General features: G+C 45.4%; 1 protein-coding gene across 2 annotated transcripts in view; it reads right to left on the bottom strand.

The window, feature by feature from the left end:
• INO80 (INO80 complex subunit) overlaps positions 1-15609 on the bottom strand; it is a 115320-nt gene extending 99711 nt beyond the window's left edge. The window contains exons 1-2 of one of the 2 annotated variants that reach the window (XM_019551611.1): positions 14862-15608; positions 14611-14720 (exon numbers count right to left, since the gene is read on the bottom strand). The gene's annotated coding sequence lies outside the window, so the exon portion shown is untranslated. Of the gene's footprint in view, positions 1-14610 lie in introns of both variants that reach the window. The other variant, XM_019551613.1, reaches the window with a different exon arrangement.
• Between the last annotated feature and the right edge of the window lie 1367 nt (positions 15610-16976).

Here is a 16976-nt window from a genome sequence, read left to right as displayed (position 1 = left end):
TGTTGCGCTCTTTGTCACATGTATTCATGTGCATGATCTGAAGTGGATTCTCCATATTTTCAAAAGCTTTTAAAGCAAAAGAGAGTAGGTGATTGGAATGGTCTAACTCCCTGGGCAACACAAACCACAGGATTCCCCTTCATTAACTCCTGTTACACTTGAGCCAACATGCATTTTAGGAAAACATCCAATCTTGTTGTAGTCATGGAGATCCATCACAACCCAATAAAATGTTTGAATGATTAATTTATCTTCAGTTAAACTTTTTCTTGTCTAAACTAGCGTAACTTCAAATTTCTGTTTGTGTAGGCCAGTGGTCTCCAACCTTTTTGAGTAGATCACTTTTTGAATTAATCTTGATCTACTGTGTGCTGCCCCCACCCACAGGCCAGTCTGTGGGTAAGGGAAGGTGGGGGGGAGATTGAGGCAGAGGGAGAAAAAAGTATTTGGGGGCACCCCCCAGCAGATAAGCCTGTGGAGCAGTGTGGGGGGAAGGGAAAGGGCTATGGGGGGCCAGGGCAGATCAAAGCCCCAGCAGTGAGGAAGGGAGCCAGGCACGGGCAGGAGCAGGCGCGAATGGGCCTGGCTTAGCCAAGTGGTAGGACAAGTAGAGGCCCGGGGGGACAAGGATCCAGCCAATCGAGATCCACCAGTTGGTGACCATTGGTGTAGGTATGTATAAATCAAATACCTCACCCCTTAACTTTCTATCTGATGAGCCAAACAGATTGAGTTCCTTGAGCATGTCATTTTTTTAGTACTTCTCTGAACCTCTCTAACACCCTTGTTAAAATGACGACACCAAAATTAGACACCACATTCCAGTAGTGGTTTTACTGCAATGTCAGCTGCAGGGGAAATACAACCTCAACTCCTACTCAACATTTCCCTTTTTATACAGCTGAGGATTACAACAGCTCCTTTAAACTTAGCATTGCCCAGGAAGATTACATTTAGCCGATTATCTGCTGGGATCCTAAAGCTTTTTTCAGAAACAGTACCTCCCACCCCCATCTGAAGTCTATGTATTTTGCTTCTAGTTGTAAGGCTCTACATCTGATGACACAGAGATGGAAGTTGTTTGTTCATACCCATCTTACCTAACAGCCCTGATTGCTCTGTATTAGGGACTTGTCTTCATTATTTACAATTTCTACAGTCTTAAGGTCATTTGCAGATTATCAGCAATGATGTGAATTATTAGTATTTATTACTATATTATCATAGCACCTGGAAGCTATAATCATGGACAAGGATCTCACTGTAATAGGTGCCATGTAAACAAAGAAATGTCCTGCCCCACAGAATTTACAAGCTAAGCTTACAAACAACTAGGGGAGCACAATGTAATAATGCTGGTCAACCTGACAGACAACTGTAACAATGAACTGTCATATTTTGTAGGCACTGCAGCAGAGGAGAGATTCGACTGAGAACAATGAAGTGTAGTTGTGGATGCTTACAAGGAGCTCCTTGCTAGCATGAAAGGAAACAGGAAAAAGTGCTGCCATCATGGACTGCTCACAGACTAGAGCTGACTTCCTGATAGTGAGAAGTGAGAGCTGGAGTCCGGACAGGCCACCAGAGCTTTGAAAGTGAAGCAGCTTATTAGTGAAGCTTGCTAGAAAAGAAAAGGACAGCAAACAGATAACAATCAGAGAAATGAGACAGAAAAAAAAAATCACTGGATATAAGGATGACAAGATTGCATTTGTCAGGACTACAGAAAAGGATGTTACAATAACTAAGACATGAGATGAAGACACCCTGGGCAGGAGTTTTAATAACACAGGTAGAAAGGAAAGGCCCTATCTTAGATATGTTATGCAGAAATAATCCCTACTACTTATCAGCACAGCTCTATTAGATCTGGAGAGTTGACAATGATAATGGCAGGACAACTGTACTGTTCAAAGTGACTGAGAAAAGAAGCAGCAACTAACAGCACCATTTTTACCACGCTCAGTTTGATCATAAAATCCACAGGGTGATGTCAGGAAAATAAGCAAACAGTTCAGTCAGAACAGAAGGAGACAGGTCTGAAACAGAGACAAAGATTTAAGTAATCCATATCCAGGAAATGGTCGAATTTTTGCTTGTAGGTGAGGTTATCCAGAGATAAGGTACAGAGGGACAAGAAGAGAGTACCACAGAGTCCAGAAAACTTCCAAAGAGACTTGGAGTACTCATGAGGAAGATCCTCTAAAGGACATGTTAAGGGAACAATAAGAGAGGAAGGAGGAAAACCAAGAGATGACAAATGCACAGAAGCCTTCAAGAAAACCCATGATCATCTGTGTCAAAGGAAGGTCCCAACAAATCAGGGAGATAAGGATGGAATATGCATTCTGAGATTTGGCTAGAAAGGTCATTAGAAAAATTGGTGTGAGGCTTGAGTTGAATAACCTGGACATAGGCTGGTCTTGGATAGAAAGGGGGGAAACCTCTAGTGACTGTAGACTAGTTGTAAAGAAGTTTTTCCTAATGTTCAGCCTGAAACTATCTTCCAGGATTTTGTGGCTGTTGTTTCTAGTTTTCCCCCTGGGCACCCTGGTGAACAATTGTTCACTGAGCCCCTGATATATGCCTCTGATATAGTGGTAAGCCGCAATGAGGTCTCCTCTCAGCCATATCTTGGTGTCATCCATGAACTTGGCCAATGGGTTTTTCACCCCCTCATCCTGGTCAGTGATGAAGATATTGAAAGCACTTGGCCAAGTGCTGACCCCTGGGGTACAACACTGCCCACACCATGGCGCTTCTCAACCTGTGGGTTGCGACAGTAGGTTGCAAGAATATATCAAAAGGTTGTGATAAACTTTAAAAATGAATCAATGAACATTAAAAATGGATTCTCCTTTAAAGAAGAAAAACATGGGAAACTGTAGCTTTTCCCTTGCAAGCAGGCTTTCCAGCCTCAAGGGGCTGGTTGCCTCCCTCAATGCCCCATATACCCCCTGCGGGTTGGGAGAGGGGCACTGGGTTAAGACAAATGGGTCCAGGTACAAAAAAGGTTGAGAACCACTGGTGTAATACATGAATTAAACTAATGGCTCTTCCCAGAAATAATGTGTTATTTGTATAATGGAAGCAATTAAATAATAAATCCAACAGAAAATAGAAATGTATCGAAGTGGGAAATCACACTATTTGCCATATGTATCCCAAAGCACTATTCCTGAAAGCTATCTGTAATATCCTCTCAGACCTACAATACAATAACTAAAAATAACCAAAAAGAGAAAGCCTATGTTACATTTTCCCATTGATGAGTATTATGGGATGCATATCCAATTCTTATGAGATACTTATGCTATCCAATTACCTTTCTTTCTTTTTTGTACTCTGGGACATTTCATTTTCTAATTTAAGGCAATATCCACTTTTGCATTTATGTTAAAAAGAGAACATACATTTTATTAGATGGCAAGTATAGTTTATATTCCCCTTACAAAATCTGTGTTAAAACAAATGGAAAGTTACATTATACACCATTTCTTAGAATCTTAGAAAATTAGGGTTGGAAGGGACCTCAGGAGGTCAGTCCAACCTCCTGCTCAAAACAGGACCAGCTCCAACTAGATCATTCCAGCCAAGGTTTTTTCTACCTAGGTCTTAAAAACCTCCAAAGATGGAAACTCCACAACCTCTCAGGGCTCCCCCCTGGGGCAGGGGGTTGGATTTGATGACCTGTTTAGGTCCCTTCCGACCCAAAGTACTATGATACTCTCTGGGTAACCTGTTCCCATGTTTTACTACCCACCTAGTAAGAAACATGTTCCTAATATCCAAACTAAACTTTCCCTTGCTGTAACTTGAGACCATTGCTTCTTGCTGTGTCATCTGCCACCACTGAGAACAGTCTAGCTCCATCCTCTTTTGAACCTCCCCACTTCAGGTAGTTGAAAGCTGCCATTAAATCCCCTCTCAGTCTTCTCTTCCCTAGACTAAACAAGCCCAGTTCCCTCAGCCTTTCCTTAGAAGTCATGTTCCCCCAGCCCCCTCACCATTTGCACTGCCCTCTGCTGGACTCCGTCCAATTTGTTTACATCCTTTCTGTCGTGGGGGCCCAAAACTAGACACAGTAATCCAAATGTGGCCTCACCAGTGTTGATCAGAGAGGAAGAATCACTTCCCTCAATCTGCTGGCAACACTTTTACTAATGCAGCCCAGTATGCCACTAGCCTTCTTGGCAACAAGCTTATTGTCCACTGTAGCCCCCAGGTCCTTTTCTGCAGCCTAGCCAGTCAGCTCCCAATTCATGGGATTGTTCTGTCCCAAGTAGAGGTGCACCAATATACAGGTGCCATATTGGATTGGCACCAATAAAAGGAAAATTAACATTATGGGCTATTGGCATTTTTTGGCCAGTGTAGCCAGTAATGTACTGATAAATAGAATATGCCTTCTGGCCGAGGCCTCCAGATGCCACATACGTGCATGCAGCTGCAGCGTGCACACAGCCAGGAGCGCAGTCCGGCAATGTGGAGAGCAGTGTCTTGTGGGTAAATCTGTGAAGGGGAGTGTGGGGGGCAGATAGAGGCCCCCATGATGAGGAAGGAAGTGCGGCAGGAGCAGGGGTTGGGGATGCTATCCAGCCAGGGCGGTAAATGGGACTCAGGGGATGACGACTTATCCAGGGTCATGGTGGGGAGGAAGGAAGGAGGTGGTTCCCTGCCGCTGCACACACCCCTGCAGGAGGCATGTACCTCCCTGGATTTGCATGCAGGTGGAGACAGGCTGCCCACTGTGGGCTCAGGGCTGTCCACCCTGCTGCCTTTCATCCATGTACCTGAGCCCACGGTGAACAGCTCGCCTCTGCCCTTGCACCATTTGGCTCCTCTCCTAAACGTGTCCCCACACTTAAAAATTGTGGTGGAGGTGCTTGAACTAAGGCTCATTTGATGAGCTTTAGTTCAAGCACCCCCATCATCATTTTTAAGCACCAGGGCACTGATCCCCTGGATGAGCTGCCCACAGCTCTGTCCTGCTCTCTGCCCTGGCCCTAGGGTCCCATTTACTACCCTGGCTGGGCAGCACCCCTAGCCTCCACCACACCCCTCCCTCACTGTGGGGGCCTTAATCTGCCCCCCCCGCTTCCCTTCCCTACCCCACAGCCTTTCCCCTGCACAGACATACCTATATGGCACTACTCTCCACACTGCCCAGCTATTAGATCAGCTATTGCTATCAGCCAAGAAAATCTCTATTGATGCACCCCTAGTCCTAAGTGAAGGACTTTGCACTGGTCCCTTATTGAACCTCAGAAGATTTCTTTTGGCCCAATCCTCCAATTTGTCTAGGTCTCTCTGAATCTGAACCTTACCCTCCAGCATATCTACTACTCTCTCTATTTGGTATCAGCTGCAAACTTGCTGATGGTGCGCTCTATGCCATCTTTCACATTGTTGATGAAGATACTGAACAAAATAAGCCCCAGGATGGACCCCTGGGGCACTCCACCTGATACCAGCTGCCAACCAGACTTCAAGCCCTCTGAGCCCAATGATCCAGCCAGTTTTCTATCCAACTACAGTCCATTCAGCCAGCTGATACCTTCCTTATTTTGCCTGTGAGAAAGTCATGGGAGACCATATCAAAAGCCTTGATAAAAATCAAGGTATACCACATCCACTGGTCTCTCCACATCCACACAGCCAGTCATCTCATCATAGAGGCAATCAGGTTGGTCTGGCATGACTTGCCCTTGGTGAATCCATGCTGATTGTTCCTAATCATGTTTCATATTTTCATAGACATTAGAGCTGGAAGGGACCTCGGGAGATCATCGAGTCCAGCCCCCTGCCCAAAGGGCAGGAAGTCAGCTGGGGTCATGTTCTCCTCCAAGCGCTTAGAAGTGGATTCCTTAAGGATCTGTTCCATGATTTTTCCAAGGACTGAGGTGAGGCTGACCAGTCTGTAATTCCCTGGATCCTCTTTTTCCCTTAACTATGGGTACTATATTTGCCCTTTTCCAATTGTTTGGAATCTCTCCCAATCGCCATGGGTTTTCACCTGAGATGACTGCAGTGATCCTACAATCACATCAGCCAACACCTTCAGCACCCTCAGGTGCATCCTGTCTGGCCCCATGGACATTTACATGTCCAGCTTTTCTAAATAGTTCTTCTTCTGGCTGAACAAGAAGTAGGGGTGCCAAAGATGGCACTTAAGAATAATAAAGAACTTAACCCAAAAGCTCAGGTAAAAGATTTAGCACAGGGGTTAGCAACATATGACCCATAGGCTCGATCTGCCCGTGAAACCACTAGATTTGGCTGACAGAGCCAAAAACCTTTGGCTGTGCATGGGTTATGGCCATGCAGGTGGGAGCTTTCTTGTATGTTGGTCCCTTGTTGCTGCCACTTCTCACTACCTCTGGTACCCTGGCTACGATGCAGATGCAGCTTCCAGCTGGTTAAGAGAGCTGTGCTAGGCAGAAGCAACCTAAGCAGGGTGCGGGGCCCTGCCCCAGGATGCAAGGAAGCTGGCGGCAGATTCAGGGGAGCGGGGAGGGGGTGGCAGGGGGGTGTCAGTGCCGAGCAGTTGGACATGAAGCTGGCGGATGCTCCGCCCGACTCCGGGGGCCCCCCACAGTGCAGGGACTGGGGCAGTTCCCCCGATTCACCGTCCCCAGGGATAACCCTGGTGCTGGGGCTGGGTAGCTTCCAGTTGTGCTCATGCTGCAGTCAGAAGGCTAGCGGAGAGATGGAGGGGAGGAAGAACAGGGGCAGCACCCAGCTGCTAACCCCTGGTTCACTGCCCACCAACTGGGATCTGTGCCCATGCCACAACTGGGAACTAGGGCGAGAGAAGCAGCAGTGGTTGGGATGCAGCTCTCAACTACCTGGCCCTGATGCGCCTACAAAGCCCCCTGTGGCTGATGATTTGCTGAAGCCACTTTTTTGCACTGGACCATCCTATGGCTTGTAAAGGTTACCAGACACTGATTTAACATCACATAACCTAAGGTTTCAGACAGAGGTAAAGTGCTTAAAAAATTACAACATTTTACAGCTGATCGATGCATCTCAAGCAAAACAGGGAAACACTGGCTGGAGCTTACCTGGGGGCCAACACACCAGAAAGCTCTGCAGATTGGGACACTAGAATAGCAACTCTTGCATGAGGCTGAGGGAACAGTTCTCCTTTAGCATGACAGTCCGCAGAGGGTCTCAATAGGACTCAGTTGCCTATACACTAATGCCAGGAGCATGGGGAACAAGCAGCAGGAGCTAGCCCTCCTGCTCTTGAGTGGGCATTACAATCTAGTAGGGATTAGAGACCAGGTGCAACTCCTCACACGAGTGAAGCACAGCCATAGAGGGGACCAGGCAAGGAAGAAATGTAGAGGTGTAGGTCTCTATGTGAAGGAGCAGTACACTTCCTCGAAGGCCAACATCAGCTCCAAAGAAGAATGGCGTGAAACCCTCTGGGTCAAACTGCAAGCTGGGGGGAGGGCTTAGGAGGTGCACAGGCCAACTAGAGGTAAAGTGCTCCTAGACTTGGTCCCGGCCAAGTGACCGACTTAAATACAGAGGGTACCCTGGGTGATAGCGACCATGAAACCATCATGTTACAACTGTTCGTTGCAAGGCAGACAAATCAGACAGCAGGGTTGAAGTTTTGGACTTCAGAAATGCAAATTTCAACAGGCTCAAGTCACTAGTAGGAATGGTGCTATGGGACCAGGGACCGAAGGCGAAAGGAGTGCACAAAAAGTGGACATTTCTTAAGGACGTGATCTTTGAAGCACATAGGAAGTCCATTCCCATGCAAAAGAAAGGTACCAGAAGGGCTGGGAAGCCCTCTTAACTAAGCAGGGAAATCATAGTCCTCCTAAGAAAGAAAGAGGCATACAAACAATGGAAGCTTGGGACAGGCCCCAAGGAGGACTATACAAACAACGACCTGCAATTGTAGGGAGCAGATTAGAAAAGCAAAGGCAATGACTGAACTTAAATTAGCAACAGGAATCAAGGACAACAAGTCCTTCTTTAGGTACGTGGGGAACAGGAGGAAAACAAACAGGAGTGTGGGGCCATTGCTCGACAACTGAGGACATCTGGTTACTGGCACTCAAGAGAAAACTGAACTCCTGAATGACTACTTTGCTTCGGTATTTCACTGGGCCAAAGGGAAATTCATGCCAGATAGGGTACAGAATGAGCAGGGCAGGAACAATTGCCTTCCTACTATTGTCATAGAACTGGTGCGTGATCAATTAAAGAAATTAGACACATAGAAGTCAGGACTGAATGACCTACATCCAAGAGTGCTGAAAGAGCTGGCCAACATCGTCACAGAGCCCCTGGCGAAACTCTTCCAAAACTGGTGGCATTCCAGAGAGGTCCCTAAGGACTGGAAGGGGGCCAATGTTGTGCCCATCTTCAAGAAATGGAAGAGGGAGGACCTGGGTAACCACAGGCCAATTTGCCTGACCTCTAATTTCAGGGAAAATCTTGGAAAAATTAATTAAGAAGTGTGTGTGTGATAGGCTTGCAAGAGGTAGGATTCTGAAGGACAGCCAGCATGGCTTTGTCATGGGAAGGTCTTGTCTTACTAACCTAATCTCCTTTTATGATCAAGTAACTTGCCACCTGGATAAGAGGTTGACGCTGTATGCCTTGACTTCCAAAAACCCTTTGATCTGGTATCCCATGATGCTCTTGTGATAAAATTGGAGGATTGTGGGCTTAACTGCGAGACAGTTAGGTGGGTATGACACTGGCTGTGAGGTAGGACCCAGAGTCCTAATGAACAGATCCCTGTCACCCTGGCGAGAAGTGGCCAGCGGTGTCCCGCATGGGTCACTGCTTGGTCCAGTACTTTTCACCATCCTTATCAATGATTTGGATGTGGAGGTAAAGAGCTCACTGGCAAAGTTCGCAGATGACACCAAGTTATGGAGAAGCATGGTCAAGCTTAAAGATAGGCTACAGATACAGGCTAATCTAGACAGACTAGCAAGTTGGGCAAATCGGAACCAGATGAAGTTTAACACTGAGAAAAGTAAAGTGCTCCTCCTGGAGATGAACGACCCCCTACACACCTACAGGCTTGGTGGTGCCAAACTGACCAGCACCACAAATGAAAGGGACTAGGGGGTTATAATAGACCACAGTATGAATATGAGTTGGCAGTGTGACACTGTAGCCAGCAGGGCAAACAATATGCTGGCATGCATCAATCGATGCATCGCCAACAAAACCAAGGAAGTAATTCTTCCGCTGTACTCAGCATTGATGACATTGCAGCTGGAGTACTGCGTCATTTTAGGTGCCACACTTTAACAAGCATGTGGTAAAGCTTGAGTCCAGAGAAGGGCCACCCATATGATCAGAGACTTGCATGGCTGCGCTCAGTGGTGGTGCTGGGAGCAGGGGTTGGGGTGTGGGAGCTACGGGCTCCCCTGCAGCCCAACTCCCAGCACCGCCGCTGCAGCTGCCCAGCCTGAACGCAGCCCGGCCATGAACAGCCCAGCACTTCCCCACATGCACATACAGGGGCCTATGCTTCCCCCCACCCCTGCACCCTCTGGACAAGCTGCTTGCAGCTACGTCCCCTGCCCTAGCTGCAGGCTGGGCTTTGTGCCCTGAGCCCAGATGCATGTGCCCCCAGGGCCTCCGCCCCTTCCCTCCCCTACCAACTAAGCACCTGGACTTGGGGGGAGGGAGGGTGGCGTGCACACATGCTCAGCCCCTGCAGCCCAGGATCAACTTCAAAAGGTTCCGAGATCCACCAGTCAACTGGCTGATGAACACTGTGCCTTACAGTCTATGAATCTGTGAAACTACTCCATCCACTCCATGTAGAGTACACTTCCATAACTTTAAACTATTTCATTTGGGTTTAATTTTACAATAGTTAAGCTCCACTTTGTCATCACAGGAGCAAATGGACCAAACAGTTATGAAGGTGTTTCAGAAACTAAATGGCAATTTCATAATACAACCATATTGTGTGCACTAGACTACATCACTTCTCTACACAGCTGCCCTGCTTTGCAACACGGGTATTCCTGTAAGTCAAATTTTTAGGTTGCTGTCACAGCAACTTCTGTACTGTGAGTTGCACCTCTGCATTAATTGTGAATCTGTGCCCACAAAGATTCAGTGATCCAAAACAGGTGATATGCATATTCACCATGCACAAAATTAGTACTGTAGGGCAGATGTGGTAAGATTTCAAAGTCTGTGCAAAGTCTTGACAGTTGCCTGTGCACTGTGCAGCCTCACACTGTCTTGGAGAACACCTTGCTCAAGCTTTCCATGACATTTAGTCTGACTAGCTGGCTTCAGATGGTTTTGGACAAGGCAGCAGTAGGTAGTTGTTGATCATGACCCTGTGCTTCTATGCAATACCAAAACCAGATGAGTCACACTGTCAGAGGATGTGTGTACACACAGGGTGGCAACAATATGCGTTTTTACTGCATGCTCTGCCTTTTCCTCTCAGGACTGTAACAGTGGACCCAGGCCTTGTACCCAATGTTAATATGCAAGAGGCACCCCTCACAATCACCCTATACATTGCAGAAGCTGGACGTGCACTACCACACATTGTCACATATGCACATCCGTTAGTTTGGCAGCCAACAGGCACACAAGTTCCAGTAATTCAGGTGATTAAGCCATACAACATGGATACTGTCAGTGCTTGTGCCTACCTCCACCACTAGATCGCGAATACTCATTCACCTGTTTGTACATACAGCAGCGTCAACCTTAGCAACGCTGTTCTCCATCATGGCTGTGTTGGGGCAAGTTGCCTGGGGTTCAATCACTTCACACATGTGGCTTTTTGATTCTCTCCACGATTCAAAGATCTTCTGCTAAGCCATGAAGGCATCACTGTGCTGTGCCCCAAACCTATAACGAATTTCACTAGGTGGCACACCTTCAGCCCATGAAAAATGAAGGACAGAATGCTGCTCTTTGGTGCATATTAACAGCTGTGCTGGCATGCTGCTGAAGTGCTTGCTAGCATCACACGTGTCCAGTGCGAAATGATGGGTGCATTGGACCATGCTGCCACCAGTGCTCCCAGCTGCTGTGTAGTTTCCCATTTGTTGCAGACATACAGTGCAGGCAGCCATTTTGCCCTTAAGTTTCTGAACACCCTTGTACTTCAGTTCAACTACTGTGTGCTCTCCCAAGCAGTAAATCCCATGAACTTTTAAAAGTTTAGTGTTACATCTATCCACAGCCTTAAGAGAGGCAGAAGTGAAGTTGTGCCAAAGGGTTTGGAGTCCTAGCTAGCCTTAACTTAATAGAAGTAACCTTGATTAACCTTCAAGACACCACAGTGGAAGATTTAAACTGTAGTACCCTTCCCTCCCTTTCTCAACTGAATGGAATGAGCTGGGGCAGGGGGGAGAGAGTTTTGCTTTTAAATCAGTCTATTTTAATATGTTGCTAGTTAGTAAACAAATCTTAGAAAAGAACTCTCTAAGGACACATTCAGAAAGCAGCTAGTCATGTTTCACAGTAAGGGCTTCTGGGTTTTGGCATTTATTTCCATAATCCTACAGCCACCAACATCAAACATACTGCCTTTCTGGAAGTGGAGAGAGTGTTCAGCTTTAAAATGTAGAATTTTCCAGGTTAAACAAATATTTACTAGCTATTGCTGAACTTGAATGCAATGTGCTTTTGCAATAAACAGCAATTTAAACCCAAAGCTCTACATACATGCATTCACAATTTAAAAATATGTTTTACTGCAGGAACAAAGAAAATTGTTGCATGTCTAATTGTAACACTGGATCCTTCAATAGCCTTGTCTCACTTTCTTTTTTTTTAAACCCAGTGGGATCTCTCCTCCCAGCTGAAGCCCAAAGGATTGCCTTTTTTCCCTTTACACCTAACACTGACGCCAAACATCATGGTAACCCAGCCTCCCTAGTGCAATGCACATTTATCCTACAGCTTAACTGCTATAAAATCCAAAGCAGCCAATCCATTTTACACCTTAGTCAGATGGATAGGTTGCTTTTGAACAGCAGAGATTTAAAAAAAAAAAAAAAGACATACCATATAGTCTATCCTTTTTGTAATTAAAATATTTTATTAAGGGTTGCCAGATCGATATTTTCAGATTGTTGGGAGTTTATTAATTTCTTAATTCCTAATGGAAATCCAGATTTTATATACAGATTTTTTTCTGCGCAGATTTCACTTAGCTCAAAATTTTATCCAAAGGCAAATCCAGGGCTCTGTAAACATTGTCACTGTGTGATCATAAATGCAAACACAACTGATAAGCAAATAACCCAATGGTTTTCAACCTTTTCAGAGTCACGGCACCTCTCATTAAACTCAAGGAACCCCTTGAAAGTGCCCACTCCTAGTTTTCACTCATCTTTTACTACAGAAAAATAATAGAGCAATTCTTCTCTTGCAAAGAAACCAGAAAGATGGCAACTGGTCAGAAGTTTTTGGATATTATGGATTCCTATCTGAGATGACTAGGTTTATCTTGTGAATCATGTATAGGCATTTGCACATCTAATAGTACTAATATTACCTGGCACCCCATCACACCCTTAGAAGGATCTTGCTGCACCCTGGTTGAGAACTGCTGAAATAACAAATGGCATATTTGCAACACCATCTTTAATATAATGAACTTCTATAAATCAAGAATTTAAAATGCTCACTGAACATCTGCAGTCTGAAATCAACAGGACCTGTTCTTCTAAAATCACTTACATGCTTTTAAAATATCATATGCTTATACACTTTAATACAAGTTTAAAGCCTTACTGCAGATTTGTATACATAAAACAAATGCACAATTATTTCTGCTAATGCACCAAAAGTCTACATAAGTACACTCAAGAATGAAACTGTTTTGAAATGAAAAAGATGTTATGCTAGTAACAGGACAATTTAATAAAAATACAACGTTACACCTTTATGTTTCAAACACATAGCACATATTTAGTTTTAAGCAGAAGCAGCCCTACTGAAGTAAATGAGTATAATTAGTTAAGCACATGATTAAATCTTTACAGAAGTAGGGCCTTCATTTTAATTTGTTTTCACCTATAACAGTTTTGTAGAATCCCGAGATACAGTACTATTTGAGAGTATATTTTAAGATCTTTAACATTTTAGATCTAAATTTACAATGAACAAGTCATGTGTCATATTAGCATGAATTTTCAAGTTAACTATATCAGCTGGTCGACCTTATTTAACTTGGGTCTGTCTAATAATGTCACCCAGCTATAAAATAATGGAATAGGCTATCCTCATCAACCTGCTAGCATTGGCATACTGGCCTGGGGAAAGGGAGAGAGGAAGTCAGGCAAAACTAAGGGCTTTCTTCAACTTAAAAGGACTTGCCAGAGCTCATGACAGTGCAGCCTATGCTAGGGAGAGAGTTCTTCTGGCAGTATAGCTTAAAGCAGCTCCCCAAATTATGCCAATGGGATGTTTTGCCAGGATAAGTATATCTATAACAGAGCTTTTGCTGCACAGCTTCATAAGTTAGGGATGTATTTTTTTTCCTTGTATTTTTAACCAACTCAGATAAAACTTCAAAGTGTAGACCAAGCGCCAAGCCTTGCCTATAGCAGGAAGGTGCGTGGCTTTTAACTACACTGGTTACACCCCAAACTGAAATAGCTAAATGACCAAGTTTTACGTGTAGACTAGACCTAAAAATTGATCCCCAGACTCGAGCAACAGCAAGAACCCCATGTATCTGACTACTAAAGCTCCTTTAGACTTTTATGATTGTTTTCTTTTCCTTCCTCCATCCTTTTGCACTTTGCATTTAAACCCAGAGTGATCAGGAGTGTCTTCATAGCCAATGAATCCTGGAAACACTGCATTTTGCTCTGCCGATGCACATTTCTTTTTTCTGGAAAAATTTACCCATGGGACAAAAAACCCCCCTGCAATGTAGCAATATTCTCAAGGTAAGTCTTGCAGACATATAGAGGACCAAGCCATATCTCAACCAAAAACATAAGTCAATATAATAACACCAGTTAGGGATGTGATTTTTTTTTAAATTACATTTGTATACTGGCAAAAGGTATTGGATAGATACAGTTATCTATATAAGGGATTAGGCCATCTGTCTGTCCTTAACGCTCTTTAAATGTGAATAGCTTGAAACTGTAAGAGATAGAACATTTGTGTCTTCAGAGAAATTTCTTTGCTAAAACTTAGCATTTGTTTAGTGACCATGTCAGGATGATCCCAACTTCCATAACTGGGAAAAAAAAAGTCAGGGGCCAGGGCTGTTTCTACCGAGCTCCTCCCAGGAGGGTGCTGGGACCCCAGTGCAGTGGAGAGGGCAGAAGAGCCGGCTAAGGAAAAGCAGGAGCCGGGCAGAGGCACGAGGCAGTGGGCAAGCAGTGGTGGCCCCATCCCAACCCCCATGCATGGAAAGAGGTTCCTGGGGTAGCAGGGACAGCAGAGGGAGGGGCCATCTCAAAAAAACTGGGAGCCAGGCAGAAGCACGAAGCAGTGCGCGAGCAGTAGCAGCCCCGTCCCAAAGCCCTAACAGGGAACGAGGTGCCCGGGGCCAGCACGGAGGAAGCCCCGAGGCGTGGGCAGCTGTTGAAAAGCACAGAGCCCGCCTGCCCTTGCCCAGCAAAGAGGTGCACAGACGGTGGCCAGGTGACAGCACGAGTGGGTCTGCCTTAGCCCACTGGACAAGTGCAAGTGCAGGAAGGGATTGGTATCTTCAAATGTTCAGCCTATTTTAAGTTTTATAAATATTTAATTTATTTAATAAATATAAGTAGTAAAATCTGTTTGTTTTTATTATATGAAATTCATCCATCATGCTTGAAATTCACTAGTACTAACATAAAAGTGCTTTAGCCACTATAGCTTACTTTGGTTGGAAAACTGGCATTAGCTATAGTAAAAACACTTTATCTGACTCAGATTGTGTATATACATACAGCTCCTTCTGGCAGGCTCTGTACAGTACAGGCTATACTAGTAAGCCAAGCACAGTCCCCATTTATTTGTTTTTCCTGTATATATCTGCAGTACACAAGAATATAATTTCTACAAAGAAATACAAGTAAGGAAATAAAAATTAGCATTATGTACCTACAGTATTTAGCCTCCATTCACTTTGCGTGCATATGTAAAAATGATTTTTTGACTGATTCTGTATGCACATAAGAAAAGTTTGCATCTCCACACAATTTGAGATTACAAACAATAAGTCATTCCTTTGCCTTCTCCGATTAAAAGCCAGCTAAAACTTTATCATTAGCTTTTATAAGGCATTTTCTTCTGTTACATAATTTTTCTAGTAACTTTCTCTTTCCCAAGGAATAAAAAGTGAAACTGAAATCAATTAAATGTTGCTAGCCATTTCAAACTGTCTCTCTCATATAGGCACAGAATTAGATTTTAGTATCAATGCCAAAAAACTAGAAACACTTTATTATAACTGAGCTCGGAGAATACAGCAGGAATGGGAGGCCTCACGAGTCAGTTGTCATGCACGCATTTGACAGTGTGATTAGATACATATAAGTGTGCAGGAGAGTGCTAACAACATGAGCATGTAGCTACCTCAAACAAAAATCAGGTGCTCCTTCCAGAAAACATAGCTCCCAGGCTTTAAAAATAATAAAAATACAATGTTATTACATCTGTAAAAAATACAATTGTTCACACTTTTAAACACTTGTTTAAAAATGTAAACAAAAAACTAGGAAAGTGAGTTGAAATCAAACAGATTGTTTATACAATTAGGAGCAAAGGTGACTCCAGAAGGTAGGGGACTGCAGTTGTGGCAACACCACGCAAAGCAGGCAGGCACTTCCTCTACATTTGAAGCATCTGCCTACAGGGCTGCCACGTGCACTGCCCAGCTCCAAGGATGATCAGGGCATCTACTGTCACCCTGACACATTGCTACAGCCACCACCCGTGCCCTTTCACCCCGCATAACTGTGGTATAAATTACAGGGAGGTTGTTCAGCCTGAGGCTGGAAAAGTGTCCAAGGAAAGTTAAAGGAAAAATGTTTTTCCTTGTCATCTCCAGAGGACATTTCTCAGTGAAAACTTCAGCCTGTTGAGCTTGTAGGCCTGCTACACAATGTAGCCAGATGGGTCAAACCCTATCCCCCCAGGGACAAGTGCAACAAAACAAGTATTACAATTGTTCCTTGCAGGCATAAATGAGACCCAGAACAGATGGGCTAAAAGTGAGTTAAAAAAATTCATGTTGCAGCCCACTTCTATGGGTTTTTCCCCATGATCTATTATAAAGCAGCAGGTGTTTTCAGTTTCACTGCTCCTGTACTAAGAATATAACAGTGAATCAAGACTTCCTAACTGCACCGTGTAGGAAGAAGCATTTAATACGGGCAGGGGCACAGTAAGGCAACGCCTGAACTGCACAAACACAGCTTTGCTCCAGGGAAAAACCTGTTAAAACTGAAAAGGGCTTTCTGCAACGCAATGTGTTAATACGAAACAACACAGAGCAGTTCTGGGCACCCAAAGGAGACAAAGGCTTTCAGGAGAAATCCCGAGCAGTTACTGAAATACTTTCTGACCGCGGAGGCCCAGTGTGACCCGGTTTACATCCGTGCACCAGTGGCGCAAGGAGCAGGACACCGCCAGCCAGGCAGAGTGGGCTCAGGGCACGTCCAAGGCCTGCGGGGCCCAGGCTGTTGCCCTGCACCCGGCCCGAGACGGGACAGCCCGTTCAAGACAGCCAGGCCGAAGGAACCTGTTCCGCGCCACGCCCTGCCCTGCCCTGCCCGCGCTCCTCGGCCTCGCCAGCCTCGCGCCGTGCTCTGTGAAGAGCGCAGCGGCCGGGCCCTTCCCCCACCCGGCCCGGCCCGGCCCGGCCCGTGGCCCCCGCGCTGCCGGCTGGGCCTCCGCCCTGCAACCCGCCCGCTCTTGGCGGGTGCGCGAGGCCCGGATGGGGCGGCCGCCGCGGCCCGATCAACCGCCAACCCGCGCGCAGCAGCCTCGCC

The sequence above is a fragment of the Crocodylus porosus genome, unplaced genomic scaffold (assembly GCF_001723895.1).
Source record: "Crocodylus porosus isolate Cpor-Errol unplaced genomic scaffold, CroPor_comp1, whole genome shotgun sequence".
Taxonomy (NCBI): Eukaryota; Metazoa; Chordata; order Crocodylia; family Crocodylidae; genus Crocodylus; species Crocodylus porosus.
The sequence above is the reverse complement of the archived record's forward strand: the minus strand, read 5'-3'. Positions and strand labels throughout refer to the sequence as shown.